The sequence below is a fragment of the Poecilia reticulata genome, chromosome 11, assembly GCF_904066995.2.
Source record: "Poecilia reticulata chromosome 11, P_reticulata-male-v2, whole genome shotgun sequence".
In the NCBI taxonomy this organism is placed as follows: domain Eukaryota; kingdom Metazoa; phylum Chordata; class Actinopteri; order Cyprinodontiformes; family Poeciliidae; genus Poecilia; species Poecilia reticulata.
This window is the reverse complement of record NC_088840.1, coordinates 18,779,220-18,801,553: the sequence shown is the minus strand read 5'-3', so window position 1 is coordinate 18,801,553 and position 22,334 is coordinate 18,779,220. Positions and strand designations below refer to the sequence as shown.

The 22,334-nt window shown below is 43.8% G+C and overlaps 1 long non-coding RNA gene across 4 annotated transcripts; it reads left to right on the top strand.

Moving 5' to 3' along the window:
• The first annotated feature begins 13,594 nt into the window (after nt 1-13,594).
• LOC145553781 (uncharacterized) lies at nt 13,595-21,561 on the top strand. Of its 4 annotated transcripts, none has more exons than XR_014089827.1 (4): nt 13,595-13,831; nt 13,901-14,636; nt 15,021-15,073; nt 21,273-21,561. It is a non-coding gene; the product is annotated as an uncharacterized LOC145553781 (long non-coding RNA). The 4 variants fall into 4 exon arrangements; XR_014089828.1 differs by lacking the exon at nt 15,021-15,073 and having other exon boundaries at nt 13,596-13,831; nt 13,901-13,973; nt 14,048-14,636; XR_014089829.1 differs by lacking the exon at nt 15,021-15,073 and having other exon boundaries at nt 13,901-14,572.
• Nucleotides 21,562-22,334: the final 773 nt, after the last annotated feature.

Genomic DNA, 22,334 nt, shown 5'->3' with positions numbered 1-22,334 from the left:
ACTGCCAAGCTGCTAAAGATGTGCTGGCAGATGCGGCGGACTGGCCAGCTTGTCAAGCCCCGGGGTTGCAGTCTCGGCTTGGGAGACTCAAAGAGAGTGACAGAAGAAGGGAGTGAATGGTAAAAAAAAAATAAAAAAACCCCCAGAAAGAACAGAAGGAGAAGATAGAAAAAGAACATGGCAATGAGAGTGAGGGTCTAGCAAGATCGTGCGTGTAACAAGAAAAGAAAATTAGGAAAAAAATAGAAATGAGTGACAAGCAGAGATTTTTAAAATCCCCCTCCAGAGCCAGTGACAAGCCAAGAGGCAGACTGACAGGCAGAGATGTTGGATGGACATATTGATCTGCAGAGAACATGCATTCCACTCCCCAAGCAGCGAGAACAGGCTCTTCAAGATGGCTGCGGACATGAAGTATAATACTTATACTAATGTGGCACTTCCTATAAGCGCTGTACTGAAAAAATATGCAATCAAAAAAACACAAAAACAGGATAAACAAAAATAATCCGAATGATGATAAAGACATTTTTCAGTTAAAATAGAAAACAAAGTAGAGTCACATCACAACAGATTAATATCTCAACACTTCAAATGCCCTAAAGTATCACCAGGTCTAAAAATAAAATGGCCCATTTTATTTTTATATGTTGAAAGCAACACCTTAAAACTTGCTCCATCTCTATTAGAAGCCATGAACAGAGGTCAGGATTTTAGTAATTTCATATACATTCACTTGTAACTGTCAAAACTCAAACTACTGCATTTCGTACCACTCTAAGACCTTGCAAACTCTCCGTGGATAAACCTGATGGAGGATCGTTACAATAGTCTGTGATGAAACAAAGGCATAAGATAAGAAGATAAGAAGATACAATCCTTAGGTGACAGGATTTGGTCCCATTAAAATTCCTCAAATGGAAAAGGGCTGATTTAGTGTCGACTATGACGTGGTTTTCACATTTTTCACATCACCTAACGATTTGTTTTGTAGCTGCAGTTAATCACTGAGTCCAACAGAGAAACAGTGATGCCATCGTCATGATGATTTCCTGGACAAGTATTGAGTATTTCTGTTTTAACTGAATTAAGTAGCTGAATATGTGATAAAGGAATAATAATAATAATAATAATAATAATAATAATAATAATAATAATAATAATAATAATAATAATAATAATAATAATAATAATAATAATAATAATGTAGTCAAAAACCCAAGGAGCCACTCAGGAACATAGAGCCATTTCACCAAGGAGGCAACGCCACAAACAGCAACGACAGCCAAACTAAACAGAGGATTTACTAAAGAACAGAAAACACAGGCGTAGCAATATGTACAACCAACGAAGACTCGCAAACAACAAAAACTAAAGATCATGACAAATACACCTGTAAATCACATAGACAGAAGTAAAATAAATATCTGTGATAAAATAAAATAAAAAAAATAACAACAACAACAAAATGGACAAATCCATAAAACTGCAGAGAAAACTGCAGTGGGCCCGATACAGACAGACCTGTTTGCAATCCCATGACTAATGGCAAGAGATGTAGGGGAATTATACAGGAAATGTTGAGGTTAGATTTTAACCACATGCCAAATGACTCTGAAGTCATTACATACAATAAAAATGTGATTTTATAGTTTTAGTAACAATTGTGCTTTTATATAACATCACTCTAAAGAACTAAACTGAAAATTCTACATAACATGACAACAAATGCTATCAGATGTGCTGCTTTTCTGGAGTTTCTAAATACACATCCACAGAATGGAGGTCAATTGCAAAGATTATATAATGAACATAACGTCTCAAATTATTATTCTTTGTTTTGTTTTTTAAGGTTTGGTCAGCTCTAGTGGCCTTTATTTAACAGTTGTCAGACAGGAAGATGGGTTATGAGAGAGGGGGAAGACAGGCCTCCATACATTGGTCATGCTTCACTCCACCTCTTAAGAGTATTTTATCTTTTTGAAATTAGTTTAAATGGCTTCAAATGTTTACTTGAACCTCAATACTTAATGGTAAATAATTAAACTATTTCAGCTGATAAAGCCTGTTTTATCAGCTGAAGCATTTAAAGTTTTAAAATGTATATTTCCCACAGATTTGACATCTAACTTATAAAGTATGACTGTGTCTGAATTACTATTGCACTGCATATTGCTTAGCATTTCTGTAAAAGTAAATGGAAGCTGCTTGACTTGAAAACTCCAATTTCAAAGTCTTTTATTTCAGTTTTCATTTTACTAAACAACTTTTATTTTGCACTGGTAGCATTGTTTGTCATTTCTGTCCAGCTGTTTTCATTTTTTCTGCCTGTCTGTCTCTGTGACGGCTTGTGTTGAGTTCCTTGCATCTGCATTGACAGGCAGTATTAAAAGCCAGTAGGTGGTCTTTTTACTGTCACTGGCCAGAAGCCCCAAGTCACAACACATTAATTACACCCAAACATTCTCAAAGAAAAAAAAAACATGAGATCACACATGAGTTAGTTAGCATTAATGCAAGTGGATACATTTTGGTAAAGGTTGAGTTAATAAGTTAATAGATCCGTGGGATGTTAACAGTAAAGAGGCCCCACCAACATCTTTTTACTTTATTTGGGTTTAAATAGGAATATTTTATAAATGTTTTTCACTTGACTATTTCCAGATAACTTCAGCTGCACCCTCTTTGGGTCAGAAAACATTCAGACCATATCTTATGACAAGAAAGCCAGCAAATGAAGAATGTGTTCATCACCAATGACAGACTATAACTCTGCAGGAATGCATTGATAACTCTACAGTGCAAGATTATTTTCTCCTATCAGCTCTTCTTACAAACCGTCTTGGATTAAAACTTCAAGATTATGTCAATATAAGTGTGATTGAAAGCAGAAGTTGAAAGGCGTAGAGGTAGATAGTCAGAAGCTAGAAGTCGATATTGACTCAAACTGTGGCATTTACAAAATTGATTATGAATTAGGAAACCTTCCTTATTTTAAGTACACTACTGAAACATATGAAGTATAAAAAAAAAATCAACAAGCCACAAACCACAACTTTGATCTGACTCTGAAAACCGTTACTACTACAATTTCTAGTGTCTTCTTGACATTCCTAGACATCCCTGGGATTTCCCTGGTGTCCCCTCACTGTGGGATGAGCCTGGAAATTCTGGACTAGGCATCTCTGGATAGCATTTTGATCAGACGCCCAAACCACCTCAGCTGACTCCTGAAAGGAGAGAAGTGACTTCACACCATTTCACTAAGACTGAGTCATACCGTTTCAAAGAAGAGGCTAATTTCAGCTGCTTGTAGCTGAGATCTTGTGCTTTTGTCATCACCCACATCTCACAATCGTGGCTGATGATTGGGAAAGTTGATGCAAAAGTTGATGCATCACTAAATCAAGAACTTTGTTTCTTGGCTCAACTTTTTTTTTTTTTTTCATCACAGCAGCAGATCAGGACTCTGCTTTGTCTGCTGACAAGGCGTCAATTCATCTATTCAGATCCAGCTCCATTAAACAATCACTCATAAACAATACATCAAGATGGTTAAACTCCATTGCTTGCGACAAAGACTAACCCTAAACTTGGCGGCGCCCTTCACCATTACTGCATACTTAGAGGATGCCCCAGCAGGCTATGGCACTCTGACGGTACTTTGGTGAAGATGTTTAGAAAGTACTCAGAGAAAGCTGCACAAAATAATACACCCTTAGAAATATGATATTAAAGAAAGAATCTTCTTACAGGAGGACGACCTTTCTATCATATCAGTAACGTTGTAAAGGTCCAATGAAAGGAAGGTGAAGTGTTGATATGAAATGTTATATTTCCATGAACGTCGTCATAGCTATCAGTAAAGAAGACCCAACGTTTACAGCGTGGCTATGTTTTGGTTGTTTGTGTTAAGTACTTTGAATACTAGTGCTGTGGGTGGTGTGAGCTAAAGGAAAATGTCAGTGAGTTTTTCCAAATAACAATTCATCCATGTGGCAGACTTCTTGCGCAAACGTGTGCATGTCCAAGTCTCGATATTTGAACCTTCATCTGGACCTTACGTGCATATCTTATTGAGAACAGGTAATCGTGATGAGGTGGACACAGAGGTCCATGGATGGGCTGACGTGTTTCTTGCTCCAGCCTGACCTAGTCGTGAACTTCATTGCCCTTGCAATCCATACGTATCATTTACCCACTGCCCTTCCAGCTGCCTTGCCTAATGCACAGAGGCGTGAAACACCTCGTAATGCTCAATCACAGTAGGGCACAGCATGCTAGGAGCCATCCAGAGTGACAGCACAGGACCAAGGAGGCGGCCGGCTGAGGGGCGAAATGCCACATCGCCCTCAGGGAAAGGAGAGAGGGAGGTGGAGGTGGAGGAGGAAGAGCGAGAAGGGTGCGGGGGAAGGGATGGGACTGAGACCGTATTTTGTTTGACAAAAGTTAGTCATCAGTAAGCTGTAAAAAAAAAAATAGCAACTAAATATCTTGTCATAAGAACCATCCATTTTTGTTCCATGCTGTCAGATCAGAATCCAAGTAAATCATTTCAGTTATCCACGAGAAGCATCACTTGTAGGTTTAAATAAACAGATTTCTCAAGTTTATTTCAGGTGATCTTGGTCTACATCCCAAGGAGTTGTAGGATGGATGTTGAGATAGTAGAGGGTATTAAAGGAAATTAGAAATTTCCAGTGTTGCAAGTGAAAGTGCTGGTAATAGAAAGAAAACATTGGTGAACTGAGAAGAGAGGGAGGAGGGGTGGAGAAAAAAGATGGAAGGAGAGAGATGCAACAGACGGAAGTCACACTTGTGAAGGTGTGAGGTCTTGATCACGTTTAAAAGGCAGCTTTATGGACTCCTGTTTGAAATAGAATCAGAAACAGTGCAATTTTTATATTTTGACTTAAATAAAATAAATAAATGTTAGGAATATTTCATTGTTTAGTATTAATCAAACATTTGTGTACACCTATGTTTTAAAAAACAGACGTTAAAGTTTACATTTCCTTCATGTTGTGCAAAACTACAGTAACCAATCAGAATAGCAGACAAATATATTTCTATGATCATAAGTAAATTTTTTGCAAATGCTGATGTTGTTTAGACACCGAAAACACCTTAACCATCACTAATGGCACATTCTCTGACTCACTGGCACCTTCTCTACTTGTAAAAACCTGACTAGCTAGCATCTGAAGAAATTTACACATACATGCACGAGTCTTTCAAAGTGTGAGACACTGATACTGGCAAAGGGCTCCGTCTGATTCAGATCAGAGGAAAGTACTCTTTGCTCAAAGTCAGCACAAAATCCCGGTGAAACATAAACAGAAGCACATATCTTCTTCTGTGCTGCCAAAACCTCACTTGTCCTTGTCCATGCCCTGTGGACCCATGCCCAGGACCTGGACCTCTCCAAGGCCAAGTTGCCCAATGGTCCAGTTAATCATATGCAGCGCCACGAGGAAGCTTCTGGTACGCTATGCCAGTTCATGCCTCTATGATTGCAAGGTGTTGAGGTTAGAGTTGCGGTGGGAGGCGGGGGCCTGACAGACTGGCTTGGCATCGGAGACTACGGCTTGGATCTGAAGACGACTGGACCCCTCAGAAACCAAAAACCCATCCCAGCGTCCAGGTCATGCTGGGAGGCCACTGACCCCACTGACTGTGTGGACAGAAACCCTGCTGACCAACACAAACAGTGACATTACTGCCTCTCAGCAGGGAGACAAAACTCTGAAGGGCAGTGCGTGGGTGGGTGTGTGTCATGGATGTATACATGTGTCAGAAACTGAAGAGTGCGTCAGGATGCTGCAGGATCAGACCGTAGACGTCCCATACTATGAGCGCTAAACTTTAGCAGCGTTAACTTCAAGCATCCCTATTCTATATGACTTTATGATCTTGTGGAGGAATGTTTACCTTCTCTTCTTCACTGCCATTGATATTTTGATTGTTGTTCATGCACATCTCGTGAAATGTTCCAGAACGGGTTTGGGTCTGAACTTTAACTGGGTCATTGCAACACCTTGGGTGACTTTTCTCTTGTAGATTTTGCCAGTTTTGACCAGTTTTTTGTTTTTATTTAATGCCCTCAAAACAACTGGAGCCAAAGTCCAGTCCAGTCCTCAAGAGCTACAATCTTACAACATGTGGAAGCATCCCTGCTTTGGGTGCAACGGAGAAGGGACGCGTCTAAACGCTGCATTTGTAGTCGCTTCCAAGGAGCTTCGCTTCCAAGAACAAACAAATAACTGCTTATCCCATTTTATTGCTGTAATTGTTGCACAAAAACAATCATACACTTGCTCAAACAAAAGTCAAGAAAACCAAACATAGTCATCTATTTAAGTTGCACTTTCATGTTGGAGACAAAAATGAAACTCCTCCATTTTTAAACAAACGTCGAAATTGATACATTTTTATTCCACATTTAACACAGCTGATCCAAGAGCTCACATAATTTAGAAACATTTTGTTCCAAGTCTCCAAAGCCTCAGCATAACATCATCAATGCAGATGCAACCCCTTTTTTCAGTCGATTGGGTAAACGTGAGCAAACGCCAAGCCGTCATTAAGAAGGACCTTGATGTCCTCAAAGATCATTTTGGATGAACGCCAGTAAAAAAAACACTCACCCTTTCCTGCACTTAAACACAAATTAATCGCAAATACTAACCATGATCACTTCTAACCGCGACGCCTCACGGATGCATACAAACCAAAATAGATGGATGCAGGGCGAGGTGTAAATAAAAGGTGTGGTGACAATTGCAAGGTGCGAGAGAAGCATGAGTGCATTATATCTGTGTGTTGATATGTTTTGCATCAATGAACGCTGCCTGAAAAGAGCAGCACAGATTGACAGCGTGGCAGGGCAGGCCTCTGGCCGACTCTGACCTTTGACAAGTCTCTGTTACTTCTCACCTCTCCAAAACAAGCTCTGTCATACCAGCGCACACAACATCACGTGCTCCTTTTCCTCCCCCCAATACTCCGTCTCTTCAATTAAAAGCTTAATGGATGTTTTAGTACTCTGCCACTTTGATGACAGCATCCTAATCTGCCTGTGTTGGATCACAGAAAGAAGAGGGGGTAGGGGGGGATGGTTAGGGTATCTTACAGGTTAGGACTGGGGCACTGACAGTATGATCATGGTCAGACACTGGAGAAGGGGGATTTTTTTTTTTTTCCTCTTTTCACACGATGTGGACCCAAAGGGGTGGTCCTGGTCAGGGCATCTCGCCGGAGAGCCTGGTCTCACCTCACTGACATGGAAGCCACCCCGGCTGTCACTTTACATCTCTGACGCCTAGAGAGGGAGACCATGAGCAGGCTGACAGGGGCAGCAGAAGGTGAGGAGCCAAAATGCTTGAGACACACTTGGCTCAGAGCCAAACTCTGCTCCTCCTTCACTTTCAACTCCCCCTCACCCCTCCTCCTCCTCTATTGCCACCCTCTCTGACACCTCAGAGTATCCTTATGAAGTTTTATACTTCGTGATCTTTCTGGCCTTTACATGATGGGATTAAAATTGGATTCATCTTTCAAAAACCCCCCAAAAGAGTCTTATTCTGAATGGTATATCCACTTAAAAAAAAAAAAAAAACATAAGTAGTGTCAGATAAAAATGTAATATATTGGAAAGTAATGCAACAGGCCCACACAAGTTAGCATGACATTGTGCTCATTGTGAGGCGGAAGGAAAAAATAATAAGAGTTTTTTAAAAAACTGTGCCATGCAATTGTATGCAGCTCAATGTATTGATATGTCCATCAAATAATTATAAATTATGTTTAGGATCTTTGTTCTGCAACAAGCTGAATTTTGCAGACTAACAGCTTTCTTCCAGAACTCCCCTCTATTTACCTCCATCCATCAACTCCAACCAGTTTCAAAGTATGTGCTAAAGACAAGCATCCTGACAGCATAATGCTGCCACCACCATGTTCCAGTGTGAAGTGCAGTATTAGTTTTCTGTACACAAATACAGATTAAATAATTTAACCATGGTTGTACCTTCTTCCACATGTAAGATGCCCTAATACTTCCTGTGACTATCTTTCAGGAAACAGTGACATCTTTATAAAAGCCAGAATTGTGTAGCATATTACTCATTGTTATTTGGTTCATGAATGCTCTAACCTGGGCTGTGGTTTTCAGCAACTCCTGCATTTGCCACTGGACCTCCCGGCTGCTTTTCTCACCTAACCTGGCCTGCCAGTTTAGATGAATGGTCATGTCTGGGTAAGTTTGTAATTTTCAGATGAAAGATTGATCTGTGAATGCTCAAACTTTGCTATTTTGTCCTATAATTTCACCTCTTTAGAAATCTTTTCCTGACCTGTAGTCGGTGTGTCTTGGTCTTTATGATGTTGTTGTCCAAGAGTCACCAATCATCCAGAACGCCTGGATTCATAATCAGATAAGATCACACACACACCTCAAATCTATTTACCAGTTGTGTAAATTATGAAAGCAACTGGCTGCTTTTATTTAGGGGCATCAAAGTAAAGGGGCCTGTGGGGGTCTGCTACATATTTTTTTTCTGCTACCTCTGGCTGCATGTGACTTATAAGAAATCATGTGAAAAACCAGAATGAAGTCACCTGTAACATCGCAACAAGCGACGCCCCCAGGACCAAAACCTGTGACAGTGACTAATGTTTTCGTACTGTGTGGGTGTTTCTAACTGCCTGAGGGCTTCCACATCTTCATCCAAAACACTCAAAACTCTGTAGGTGGTTCATCAAAGGGAGTGTGTGGTCGTTTTTGGTTGAGATATGAGTTGCTGCTGAAAGTACAACACATTACATGTTTGGTGTGGCTCAGGCAAAGATTAAAAAACCCAAAAAAACATGACTTTCAATTGAAACTCATGAAAAATATATATGTGAAAATAACATGATTAGTTGGCAAAACATTGACACCCTCTTTAAGCAGTAATAGGTTCCTCGTGAGATAAAATAAAGGGTTTGAATGTTGAAAATACTTTACCAAAATAAACTGTTTCATGACAACAACACAGTTTAAGGAAGTCGTCTGTTTTGTAAAAGCATATTCAGCCATCCATTAGTTATACCTAATCCATCCATGTTTTAATTTGACATCCTTTTTTGCTATGGCAGTAATTGCTTATGATGTTGTATGACACATGTTGAAAAGACAAAAAATAATAAAAATATGGAGAGATTGGGGGAAAAAAATCAAGGATTTGCTCCATTATAATTATGTCAGACTTGGATACTTCAGATTAAAATTGAATCTGAACCTGATTTGAGGCAAAATGCAAAATGAAAACAATCATGTTCTCATTTTTTCACAAAACCTCTGGAGGATCAATAAATATCCTGTGAAATTCTCTGTAGATTTAAATGTTATGTCCAGTTACATTTGGTTTCAAACTGACCGCGTTTCAAGAAAAGGGGCATTACATTTGATGGAAGTCAAGATGAATGTTTTGGAGATAGAAAATGACCTGTTCTTGTATAGCGCTTCAAGTCTAGAGTACTCCAAAGCACTTCACACTGTATTCAGTCATTCTCCCATTCATTTACACTCAGATGGTGTGAGCTGCGTAATAGTCACAGCTGTCCTGCCCTAATCATAGAACAATTAAAGCACAAAAAGTTGTTTCCATTTTCTTAGTTTTCACGTCAATGAAAATCATAAGCTCTCATCAACCAGAGTGACAATCCATCCATCCATTTTCTTGCACCCTTGTCCCTCAGTGGGGTCGGGAGAGTTGCTGGTGCCCATCTCCAGCTAGCGTACCGGGCGAGAGGCGGGGTCACCCTGGACAGGTCGCCAGTCTGTCGCAGGGCAACACAGAGACACACAGGGCAAACAACCACGCACACACACACTCACACCTAGGGGCAATTTGGAGAAGCCAATTAACCTGACAGTCATGTTTTTGGACTGTGGGAGGAACCAGAGTGACAACATTTTCTCAAAATAAAATGATTTTCAAAAGCAACAATTTTGAGCATTTTGACTTAAAAAAAAGAGGAGCAAAACAGACAAATGTTGGAAATACTGAAATTCTCTTTCAAGGGAGCTAATTGAAACCTTATGATTTCATCTGAAAATTTAATAAGAGAGACTACATGATGTTTTTTTATTACATCATCTATGATAAAAACGTCGCACAGATGTGAAGCAAACACATTGGTTGAAGTTATATGCTTCGACTAATCTTTTTTTATCTGATGTACATTTACCAAACACCTTGTAGATGTAGCACAGTCCCCGTGCATCCACCCATCCACACCGATGCGGGTTCGTTTATGCGTCCCCTCCCCTCCTGATCCGATCTTTCTGTGCTGCTCAGTTGAACTTGTGCCCCCTGCCTTCTTGCTGACCTCCTTGGTGGAGTGCTGTGAACCTGCCATCGTTCCCTCCACTCCACCGCCTCCTTCCTCTCTTGTTCAAGCTCTTTCAGCGAGGCAGATTGCTGATCCCGCCTGGCCGCCCCTTGCCGTCTCGCAGAAGTGCGAAAATAAGATGGCATTGGATCTATTAACACATCGGTCTGAGTGTTAGTGAGGGGGCCCCAGCCGAGACCACGCTCTCCCGAGGTCCGCCGGCCGCTGTCCGTGGCCCTGCTCTGGCTGGGAAGAGGGTGGAAGGTTGAGTTAGGGGGGCCGGGGGGAACGGGGAGTGCGGCCTGTTGGCAATTAGGGGGATGTGAGAGCCATAAGGTGGGTTCGTTAGCAAAGAGGCAGCTTTGAGGCGCTAGCTTACGGTGCGGGGCATGCTGACACTTGTCCACTTGAGACTTCACCTGTTCCTCAGCATCATAGCAAACGTTGCATTGATCAAGACAACAATCGATCGGCTTCAAGTTAAAACTTGTGCCGACGATCGACTCAAAATTGAATCTGGGACTGTTTGCGCTTGTAATAAACTTTGATTTTGTGACACCGCGGCTCATCCAAAAGGGGAATCCAGTGTGGGGTGTGGGGGCCATGGACACTGCGGGGTGGCGGGTCTCGGGATGTGCTCGACAGTCTCTGCTTGCGACACGACGAGCTTTGTTTACTTGCACACATGTGTGAGTGCAAAATCATCCAAATCAGTCAGCATATTTTCTATTCATGAAGGTAAAACATAAACTGCCACATAAACTGCCATTTCTCAGATAACCTTGTTCCAATGTTATGATGACTTTACATGTGCTCACATCCACAGGATTTCACTCCTGAACTTGTTGGCACGGCGAGATGCAATGTGTGTCTCTCTCCGAGTGTTTTCTACCTCGGTGCGATTACACGCCCACAGATCTACCAGCTCCATCGCAGCAGCAACACACACACACACACACACGCGTGCGCGCACACACAAAGTAAATAAACCTCACAACTTTTTGTCACACTTCAATCACATAACATTACTCGACCGCATGTTGGGAATTAATAGATGGTCCTTGCTGCTATTTGTTCGGCTTTTTCTTTTTTAGAGTACCCTGGAAGTGTTTTATGAATCTGAATATTGGTCCAATAGTTTAAGCGTTACAATGCGCAACATTATTGTTTGCTCTGTTTTTCTGTTTCCTGGCAGTGAAAGCAAATTCCGCCATCTCCCCTCTGCTGTACAGCATGTGGCCCTCCTTCAGAGGGGCTGGTAACCAAGCAGATCAGACAAGATATTTACAGGTGTGAAAAGATGCATTTTTCTAATACAGTGTGAAATTCTTCTGTTAAGTGTGCTCTTTCCAGTAAGCCTGTTCACAATGAGATGAGGGAGATGAACATAGAGAGAGAGGGGGGGAGAGAGAGAGAGAAAGAGAGAATCCAAGAGGCGAATTGTCTTGTTTTTTTGGCTCTGTATTTTAAAAGGAGCTGAGGCGTAGCTGAGCGCAAGTCTTAAGAAAAAGTGATAAAATATACAGTGAGAAAAGCTTTCAAAGTGTTGGGAAATTAAAGCGGAGTGCAGCAGCAGGGCGGGGGACGCGGGTGGAGGGGTGGCGGTGGGGTGGTTGGTTGGTTGTCGGTGGGTGGTGGTAGAGCGGTGTTCAAGATGACTGCAATCTGCTTGTGGCTGACTCTGGAGAGGAGTCGTCCTCGGCGGTCTCAAGATGCTCCTGATGCATCAGGTTCGCGGTTGTTCGACAAGTCTAAGAGTAGGACCTCGGACAGGATTTGTAACTTCTTCTGCCGTCTCTTGAGGCCTCATGAACGGCAAATGAAAATACAAAAAAGTGAGGAGAGGAGGAGGGGAAGCACTCAGGCTGTCCAAACCACGGCGGAAGGAAAAAGGGTGGGAGGTTGAGGGAGATGAGGTTGGTTTTGGGGTAAGGCAGCAGAGTGGGTGGAAGGAGCGCTGCGACCACACGCCCTCACCCGTCGAGCATGGCTTGCAGCCCAGATGAGGCTGTGCCGGGCTATGGAGAAAGGGGCCGCTCTGTGCAAGAGTCAGGAACGGCAAGATGAAGTCAAAAAAGAAAAGCTGCATTTGCCAACTCAGACAAAATATCCTGGCTGGTACTTTTATGGACAAGTATTTAGACATACAGGACTTTGCAAAAAATCTACACCCCCTTTTCTGCATTTTGTTTCTCCATGCAAATGGATTTTATTGGTATTTTGTGCTATCAGTCGCCTGATTGCACTGGAAGCCGTGTAAAAGCTTAAACCAGAGTGAGGTTACAAGCAATTTCAAAATCTTTGACTACCTCACGGAGCTCTTCAATCCGTCATCTTAAAAACTGAAAGAGTATAGCACAACTCGAAGCCTACAGAGACACGACTGTTCACCTAAAACAGTCTGGCTGGGCAGGAGAAAAGATTAATTAGAGAATCAGCCAAGAGGCTCATTACAACTTTGGAGGAGGTGCAGAGATCAACACCTCAGTTGGGAGAATTTGGTGGCAGAACAACTATCCATTACTGCACACTTTAGAAATCTGGCCTCTGAGTTAGAGTAGGAAAAGAAAGTCGTAAGAAGTCTGGTTTAAGGCGTGATGGAGCAAAGAAAACCTGCAAGAGACGGAGCTCTGGTACAACGAGACATGACATAGTTGATGAGAAGGACGGGACTAAATAAAAGCGAATCCTGCAAGAATACCTGTTTAAAGGCTGCAAAGGACTTGACAGATGTTCACTTTGCAACGACTCATCGTGCTGCCAGATCAACGTAAAGCCACAGCACAGCTCTATGTTGGTTCTAGCACGCAAAATCCCTTTAACATTCAATGAAGTTTGTTGTTGTTATTTGACAAACTGTGAGAAAGTTAAAGGAGTCCGACGCCTTTTCGCTGGGAGCAGAACCGGTGTGTGAATTTGTTTGAAATTTTGTAAAAGGAAAAGAAGCGTAAGCTTAATCCTCTCCTATTTGTTTTCTCCTCCTTCATTCCCTCTAACAACTGTGAGCAGCGCTTCTTTTGATGCCTCACTAAATAAAACTGGCTCCTCTTTCATCCGTTCCTGCCAGTTGTATTAGCAGTTTGCACGACCAACAGCCCCCTTGTTCCACAACCCTACTCCCACCATCTAAGGCGGTGACACACGGCTTGGCGGGCAACGCTACAGGGCATACAGACCCCCTAATTAATAGAGGCAATCTTGCAGCTTTCAACCAGCCTTACATTTCTTTTTAATGAAATGTAGTGGTATAGAAATGCACCTAATTCCACACAGGTGGTTGTCAGGTGAGGAGTTCCGGTTGTTAAGGTGGGCGTGGTATATAAGGAGCTGCGGCGTTCATTCAGGATGTGTCGTCTTTGCTCTTCCGCTGTGTGGCTTGCATCCTGTGGACTCTGGCAGCGGAAAGTAACAAAATCTCTGGCTGGCTGGTGCGTGCTACACTAAGATCCTGGTGGTAGGTGTTCTCTCTCCCTGCACTTCAGCTGATCTTGGCCAGAAAATCTAAATTGACTTGTGATTATAGGTAAAGCGCCACTGCGCTGCGCTCCTTCTCTTCCTCCTTCTGCGAGTGTGTGTGTGCGTGTTTGGATCGGCAGGTAGGAAACTAACGCTCATCTAAGCAATAGTTTGTTAGTTTTATTTAAAATGGTGGCTAATTAATTTTTCCTAGGTCCCCCCACAGTTGGACCATTGCTGCTCTGTTCTGCTCGGATCTACTCTGCTTTGCTCTGTTCTGCTCGGATCTACTCTGCTTTGCTCTGTCTGCGTTCGTTTCCCGGATCTGTCAGTCGGCGTTCGTTTTCCCGGACTTCCATCTCAGTCGTTTTTAAAGTTGGACTGCGGCGGTATTATCCGCCTCCATCGAAGCGGTGTTTGGGGTGTGGCATCGGCGCACCCATTTCACCTCCTGTTGTGGCAAGACAAGCGGGCCACGCATGGTCCTGATGTTTTAACTTGCATTGGCTGTTGTTAATTTCTATTACTTTACTTATTTTGCTTACGGCCCTTTTTGTCTTTTATTTTGTTGGGCTGATATTGTTTTTTTCTAATTAGGTTTAAGATTGTTATCTTGGTTAACTGTTTTTCTTTTGTTGTTTTGCAGTTGCTGAGGTCCGGTGGCGGTGTTGGTGTGGTGACGGTGTCTTCCTCTTCTGCGTGCTGTGATTCTTGAGTTTGGGTTGTCTCACTGCGTCTGGTGTGTCAAAGGGTTTTTTTTGTTTGTTTGGTGGATTCCGTCCCTATAGCGCCCCCTCTGGCCGGTAACTTCAGCTACTGCACTTACTTTGATTTTCTTTGTTTTTCTTTGTGTCCCATTCTTAAAAAAGAAACTGGTTTTAAAAAGTGTTTTAAAAAGAGCTTAATAAATGGTTGTTTTATAAATTTGAAACTGTCTCAGATGTGCTAAATTCATGCATTACTGAACCTGTGTGCCTTATACCAAAAGAAATATTCTCTGGGTGAAATTCCCAGGGTGGCGTTGTTGTGCAACCTATTAAAACTAAAAGTTCACCAAATCTGAGTTTCCGTCTAGTATCGCCACATTTTTGGCGTTGTTGGCAGGATTATGCTTTTTATGAACATCTGAGACAAGTATTTGTTTTTCAATATTTTGTGTATTTTTTTTTTCCCTCCTATTTGTGCAGATTGGCCGATCCAGAGACAGAGCAGCAGTGGTTCCATGTAGAGCTTTAAAGTGGTGGGTGAGGTGTTAATAGTTTAACCGTAGATTTTTTTTAAATTTATTTTTGCACTGCAGTAATCAGAAGCAGCATAAGCTTGTGACAATGGAAGAAGAAATTCAGGAACTTAAAAAGCTGGTAGCAAGCTTAAGAGCTGACAATGAGCAGTTGCGACAAGGGCAGGCTAGCTTAAGTGCTCAGCCGTCCACTTCTTCAGCATTGCCTAATGCCCCTCCTACGCCTAGTCTCCCTGTAGCAGAGAGACTGATTTTTGTGCCTAGAGATAGGAAATGCCCCATCTTTAGAGGAAGGACAGGCATAGGATTGAGTGAGTGGATGGAGGAAGCGAAGGTGTGTATGAGAGCGCGACATCTATCTGTGGCTGACCAAGCGTTTTTCCTGTTTGATCACTTGGATGGAGAGGCTAGGAATGAAATAAAGTATCGCTCTAGTGCAGAGAGAGAGGACCCTGCTAGGATATTTGAAATCTTACAGGAATTGTATGGTTGCTCAGAGTCATATGTTGCTCTGCAAGAGGCCTTCTTTTCCAGAAGACAACAAGAGGGAGAGAGTCTTCAGGAGTTCTCCCTCGCATTAATGGGTCTTATGGAGAAGGTAAAGCAACGCGCACCTGCTGGTATGTTGAATTCTGAGACGCTGCTAAGAGATCAGTTTGTTGAGCAGGTGTTGGACGGTTCTCTGCGTCGTGAGCTGAAGCAGCTCGTACGCGTGAGGCCAGACAGCACTTTGCTTGATGTCAGGACTGCAGCGATCCAGTGGGAACGCGAAGGGGTACCTCATCCTGTGAGAAGCCGCAGTCAGTCGGTTCCTTCAGTTTATGGTGTCCAGTATGGGGTTCATGGCGGTTCTCAGATAGCTTCTTTGACATCAGCAACGGAAATGAGTCAGATAAGAGAAATGCTAAAGCATCAGCAAGAGCAGCTCCAGCAGCTTAGTGAGAGCATTTCTCAGTTGCAGAATTTCCGTCGTCCTAACCGTCCACCCTTTGCTGGTCCAGTTATCTGTAGGCGGTGTAATCAGCCTGGTCATTTTGCACGAGAGTGTGACGGGGTGCGTGCCCCTCGTCGAACCCAAGTTCAGTCAGATTCAGCTACTCGGTCCCATTCTGCTTCAGCGGCGGAAAACTAGTTCCCACCGAACTGCAGAGCCACAGTTTGGGTGGGGATGCTACTGGCTCACAAGCCGTTATTGGAAGCTTGGGTACTTCTAAATTGATTTCAGCTTGTCCTCATGCAGATGTAGTCATGGGTGGTGTAACAGTCACATGTTTGGTGGATACTGGTTCAATGGTGTCCACTGTCTCTGAGAGTTTTTTTCGTCAGCATATGGAGTCCTGGGGTTGGGAGCGCCTCCATTCGTGTCATTGGTTGGAGCTTAGAGCTGCCAATGGTCTTAGGATTCCTTATGTTGGCTATTTAGAACTTGATGTACAACTCTGTGGCAAATTGATTCCCAACTGTGGTGTTTTAGTTGTGCAGGACCCTTGTGGTGAGTTCCCAGCTAAAGTCCCAGGTGTTTTGGGGATGAATGTGATCAGGAAGTGTTATCAGGAACTGTTTGGGCTGCATGGTGTAGCTTGGTCTTCTGTGTCTGGTGTCTCTGAGGCACCCCAGGCAGTTGTGCAGGCACTGCAGCAGTGTCAATCTGCCTACTTGCAAGAGCCTCGTAGTCCTGGAAGGGCTAAGGTCAGGGGTAGGAAGGGCTGTCGGATCCCTGGTGGAGTCATGAAAATTGTGGCTGCCACATGTTCTGATGGGTACTCGAGCTCTACCGCTCTGTTTGAACCTTTAGAGTCCGGATTGCCTTCTGGTTTGCTTGCTTCCCCTGCTTTGGTTCCTGTAATCAGGGGTACAGCTTATGTGCCCATTATTAATGTTGGTTTGACTGAAGTGGTGTTATACCCCCGCACTGTTGTTGGCACACTGAATGTTGTTAATGTGGTGAGTCTCCCTGCAGGAATTACTGAAGTTCCAGCAAAAGTAGCCACGCTGGGGTGCCAGACAGCTTCAGTTAGTGTGCAACAGCAGGTGAAGGACTTGGATTTGTCTTCACTGCCTGTGGAAGAACAAGGTCAGGTGAGATCATTGCTCCATCAGTACATGACAGTTTTCTCATCTCATGATGGTGACCTGGGCTGTACTAGTGTGATAGCTCACGAAATTCCTTTGGTTGACGATGTCCCAGTTAAACAACGCTATAGGCGTATTCCCCCTTCTGATTATGAGGTGGTGAAGGACCATATCAACCAATTACTAGCTTCACAGATCATTAGAGAGAGTAGCAGCCCATATGCTTCTCCCATAGTTTTGGTGAGAAAGAAAGATGGAAGTATTCGGATGTGTGTTGACTATAGGCAGTTGAATAGCAAGACCCGAAAAGATTCTTTTCCTCTTCCACGAATAGAAGAGTCGTTGGATGCTTTGTCTGGTGCATGTTGGTTTTCCACCCTTGATCTGGCTAGCGGGTATAATCAGGTTCCAGTTGTGGAGGCAGATCGTTCAAAAACTGCCTTTTGTACCCCCTTTGGGCTGTTTGAATGGAACCGGATGCCTTTTGGGCTCTGTAATGCGCCTAGCACATTCCAGCGGTTAATGCAGCGGATTTTTGGGGATCAACAGTGCCAATCTGTCCTGTTATATCTTGATGACATTGTTGTTTTCTCTTCAAGTGTGGATCAACATCTGGAACGCTTGAAGGTGGTGCTGGATCGACTTTTACAACAGGGGCTTAAAGCAAAGCTCAGTAAATGTTCCTGCTTTCAAAAAGAGGTACGTTATTTAGGACATGTGATCTCTGGTGAAGGGGTTGCTACAGATCCTAGTAAAGTTGAAGTTGTAGCCAACTGGCCAACTCCCTCTAAAGTTTCAGAACTTCGGTCGTTCCTTGGCTTTGCCAGTTATTACCGTCGTTTTGTGGAAGGTTTTGCAAAACTGGCAGCTCCTTTGCATAGAGCTGTGGCTCAGTGTACTGGTGCCAAAGCTGGTAAGAAATCAGATTGTGGACTTGCTGCATGTTGGACTGATGAGTGTCAAAAGAGCTTTGAAATCCTGAAGGCTAAGTTGATAACAACACCAGTGTTGGCCTATGCAGATTTCACTCAGCCATTTATCTTGGAGGTTGATGCCAGCCATGGTGGCTTGGGAGCAGTTCTCTCTCAGATGCAAGGAGGCAAGGTGAGACCGATTGCTTATGCCAGTCGAGGTTTGAGACCCACAGAGCGAAACATGGTAAATTACAGCTCCATGAAGCTTGAGTTTCTGGCCCTTAAGTGGGCCATGACTGACAAGTTTAGGGAGTATCTGTTGGGGAACAGATGTATTGTCTACACCGATAACAACCCTCTCAGCCATCTGTCCACCGCTAAATTGGCTGCCACTGAACAGAGGTGGGCTGCTCAGCTAGCATCTTTTGATTTTGAGATAAAGTACCGGTCAGGTCGGAGTAACTCCAATGCTGATGCACTTTCTCGCCAGCACCCACCTGATCCACCAGATGTGAAAGTCATGCTTCCAGGTACAGCTATGCCTAGAGCATTGCAGGAAGCTTTGGGGATTGAAAAGGTTGAGGCAACCCAAGCAGTTGTTGCAGTTTTGCCACAGCATACTACAGCTGAACTTTGTGCTTTGCAGCAGGCAGATCCTGTTTTACAAGACATGTTGGTGTTCTGGAAGAGGGGACAGCATCCCAGTCGAGAGGAGCGGGCCCAGTTGTCTTCATCCACGTTGGTTTTGCTTCGACAGTGGGACCGGTTTGTCGAGAGAAATGGAGTTCTCTATCGAAGGGTATTTAGATCTGACGGGGGTGATGTTGTGTTCCAGTTGGTGCTACCAAGTGTGCTAATTAAAGATGTTCTGACCCAAGTCCATGAAGAACATGGTCACCAGGGAGTGGAGCGAACTTTGGCGCTCTTGCGGTCCCGGTGTTACTGGCCTCATATGGCCTCTGAAGTGGCCCAATGGTGCCAGGCTTGTGAGAGGTGCCAGGTGGCAAAGGATGTCCACCCTAAAGCTCATGGCTACATGGGACATTTACTAGCATCACGTCCTAATGAAATTTTGGCTATTGATTATACCACCTTAGAGCCCACTCAGAATGGCTTAGAAAATGTCTTGGTCTTGACGGATGTTTTCAGTAAATATACTGTTGCTGTCCCCACACGGGATCAGCGAGCAGCCACTGTGGCTAAGGTTTTGGTGTCTGAATGGTTTTATAAGTTCGGTGTTCCAGCTCGGTTGCACTCCGACCAGGGTCGTAACTTTGAGAGCTCACTTATCCAGCAGCTGTGTAGCTTGTATGGTATTATAAAATCACGCACCACTCCATACCACCCAGAAGGAAATGGCCAATGTGAGCGTTTTAATCGGACACTGCACAATCTGTTAAGGACGCTGCCTGTATCTCGGAAAAGAGATTGGCATGCCTGTTTGCCCCAGGTTCTTTATTGCTACAACACAACTCCTCACCAATCTACTGGAGAGTCTCCTTTCCTTTTGATGTTTGGTCAGGAACCTAGACTGCCCCTAGATTTCCTGTTGGGTAGAGTTGAGAGTCCAGTTGGTGGTTCTGTCCATGAGTGGGTTCAAGAGCATCAGGCTCGTTTGCAGGTAGCCTTTGATTGGGCTAGAGAGCACCTGAAACATGCTGCAGATCGCCGAAGGCATGCCCATGACACTCATGTGAAACATCTGCCACTAAAGGAAGGTCAATTTGTGTTTTTGCGTGACTTTACTGCTAGGGGGCCTCATAAGACCAGGGACCGATGGAGCTCGGTTAAGTATAAAGTGTTGAGGGCACCAAAGGAGGATGGCTCTGTTTACACCATTGCACCTATGAATGACCAGAGTAAAGTAAGACAGGTGCACCGGACCATGCTAAAGCCCGTGGTGGGTGTTCCTCCTGATCACATTCCTCCTCACAACTTGCCTCCTGTAGAAAAGAGACTGTCTGAGGACAATAGCCCATTTGATTATGATCTGTTTGTTTGTGAACAACCCCTGGTGGTTGCTTCTGACTTACCTTCTGGTAGATCACAGCCTCCAACTGCATCCCGGGAACCGGGGTCACCATGTGAACCAGTTGTATCTGCTGAACCCTCTACATCTGGGACTGTTCCAACTGTCAGCTGTTTTGATCCAGTGGCCCTACGTCGCTCCAAACGTACAACTGCTGGACAACATTCTAATGTGTACCATCTTCCACGGCCAGCAGGAGACGTTCTTCCCGGAGGTTCTTCTGCATCCCTGTCAACTGTATCAGCTATGTTTAGACCTTGGAACTAATGGTATTGGTTTGAATTGGTCATCGTCGGGTCGACGATGCAAGAAGGGGGGGTAGAATGTAGTGGTATAGAAATGCACCTAATTCCACACAGGTGGTTGTCAGGTGAGGAGTTCCGGTTGTTAAGGTGGGCGTGGTATATAAGGAGCTGCGGCGTTCATTCAGGATGTGTCGTCTTTGCTCTTCCGCTGTGTGGCTTGCATCCTGTGGACTCTGGCAGCGGAAAGTAACAAAATCTCTGGCTGGCTGGTGCGTGCTACACTAAGATCCTGGTGGTAGGTGTTCTCTCTCCCTGCACTTCAGCTGATCTTGGCCAGAAAATCTAAATTGACTTGTGATTATAGGTAAAGCGCCACTGCGCTGCGCTCCTTCTCTTCCTCCTTCTGCGAGTGTGTGTGTGCGTGTTTGGATCGGCAGGTAGGAAACTAACGCTCATCTAAGCAATAGTTTGTTAGTTTTATTTAAAATGGTGGCTAATTAATTTTTCCTAGGTCCCCCCACAGTTGGACCATTGCTGTTCTGCTCGGATCTACTCTGCTTTGCTCTGTTCTGCTCGGATCTACTCTGCTTTGCTCTGTCTGCGTTCGTTTCCCGGATCCGTCAGTCGGCGTTCGTTTTCCCGGACTTCCATCTCAGTCGTTTTTAAAGTTGGACTGCGGCGGTATTATCCGCCTCCATCGAAGCGGTGTTTGGGGTGTGGCATCGGCGCACCCATTTCACCTCCTGTTGTGGCAAGACAAGCGGGCCACGCATGGTCCTGATGTTTTAACTTGCATTGGCTGTTGTTAATTTCTATTACTTTACTTATTTTGCTTACGGCCCTTTTTGTCTTTTATTTTGTTGGGCTGATATTGTTTTTTTCTAATTAGGTTTAAGATTGTTATCTTGGTTAACTGTTTTTCTTTTGTTGTTTTGCAGTTGCTGAGGTCCGGTGGCGGTGTTGGTGTGGTGACGGTGTCTTCCTCTTCTGCGTGCTGTGATTCTTGAGTTTGGGTTGTCTCACTGCGTCTGGTGTGTCAAAGGGTTTTTTTGTTTGCTGTGTTTGGTGGATTCCGTCCCTATAGCGCCCCCTCTGGCCGGTAACTTCAGCTACTGCACTTACTTTGATTTTCTTTGTTTTCCTTTGTGTCCCATTCTTAAAAGAGAAACTGGTTTTAAAAAGTGTTTTAAAAAGAGCTTAATAAATGGTTGTTTTATAAATTTGAAACTGTCTCAGATGTGCTAAATTCATGCATAACTGAACCTGTGTGCCTTATACCAAAAGAAATATTCTCTGGGTGAAATTCCCAGGGTGGCGTTGTTGTGTAACCTATTAAAACTAAAAGTTCACCAAATCTGAGTTTCTGTCTAGTATCGCCACAGAAAGGATTAATGCGGCGCATTAAGATGTATTTAACCTCCAGCACTAGCTCTGTTTCAATAAGTACTAAACAGGCCATTAAATGGAGTGGAGCGGTTTAGTTAAAGCACACAAAAGCCGATGGGCTCAATGCGGAGCGAAGGGGTGGATCACGTTTAGCATCTGCCCAAAAAGCTCACGGGGAGCTGAAGGAGGAGAACAATTGATTCGACGTGGCCTGTAGACGTCTAGATCCAGCTCACCGAAGGCCTTGCGCTTCCCAGAGACGCCTCTCTGTAAAAACCGAACCTTATTTTTGTTTGAACCATAAGCAGCCTTCAGCTTGTGTGGTGAGGTGACACAGTTTTATAAAGATGTATGCGCTCTTCCCACACTTGAAGACCGGAGCCAGAAATCTTAGAAATCTATTTTCCAAGTTGTTGATTTTACAAAACAATCAGCCGCCACCGTGCAGAGTCGTGCCAGAGCCCCTGCTGAACAATGTTGGTATTGTTCACTTGGAAAAGAAAAAAACTGGCGTGGGCTGCTGCATTTATCAATTTTCCCTTTCTCTTTTTTCGCCTACCACTTGTTTGTCACGGGGAATGGCGAAGGCCCATTTTTGGGCCCAGCAGGTTGTC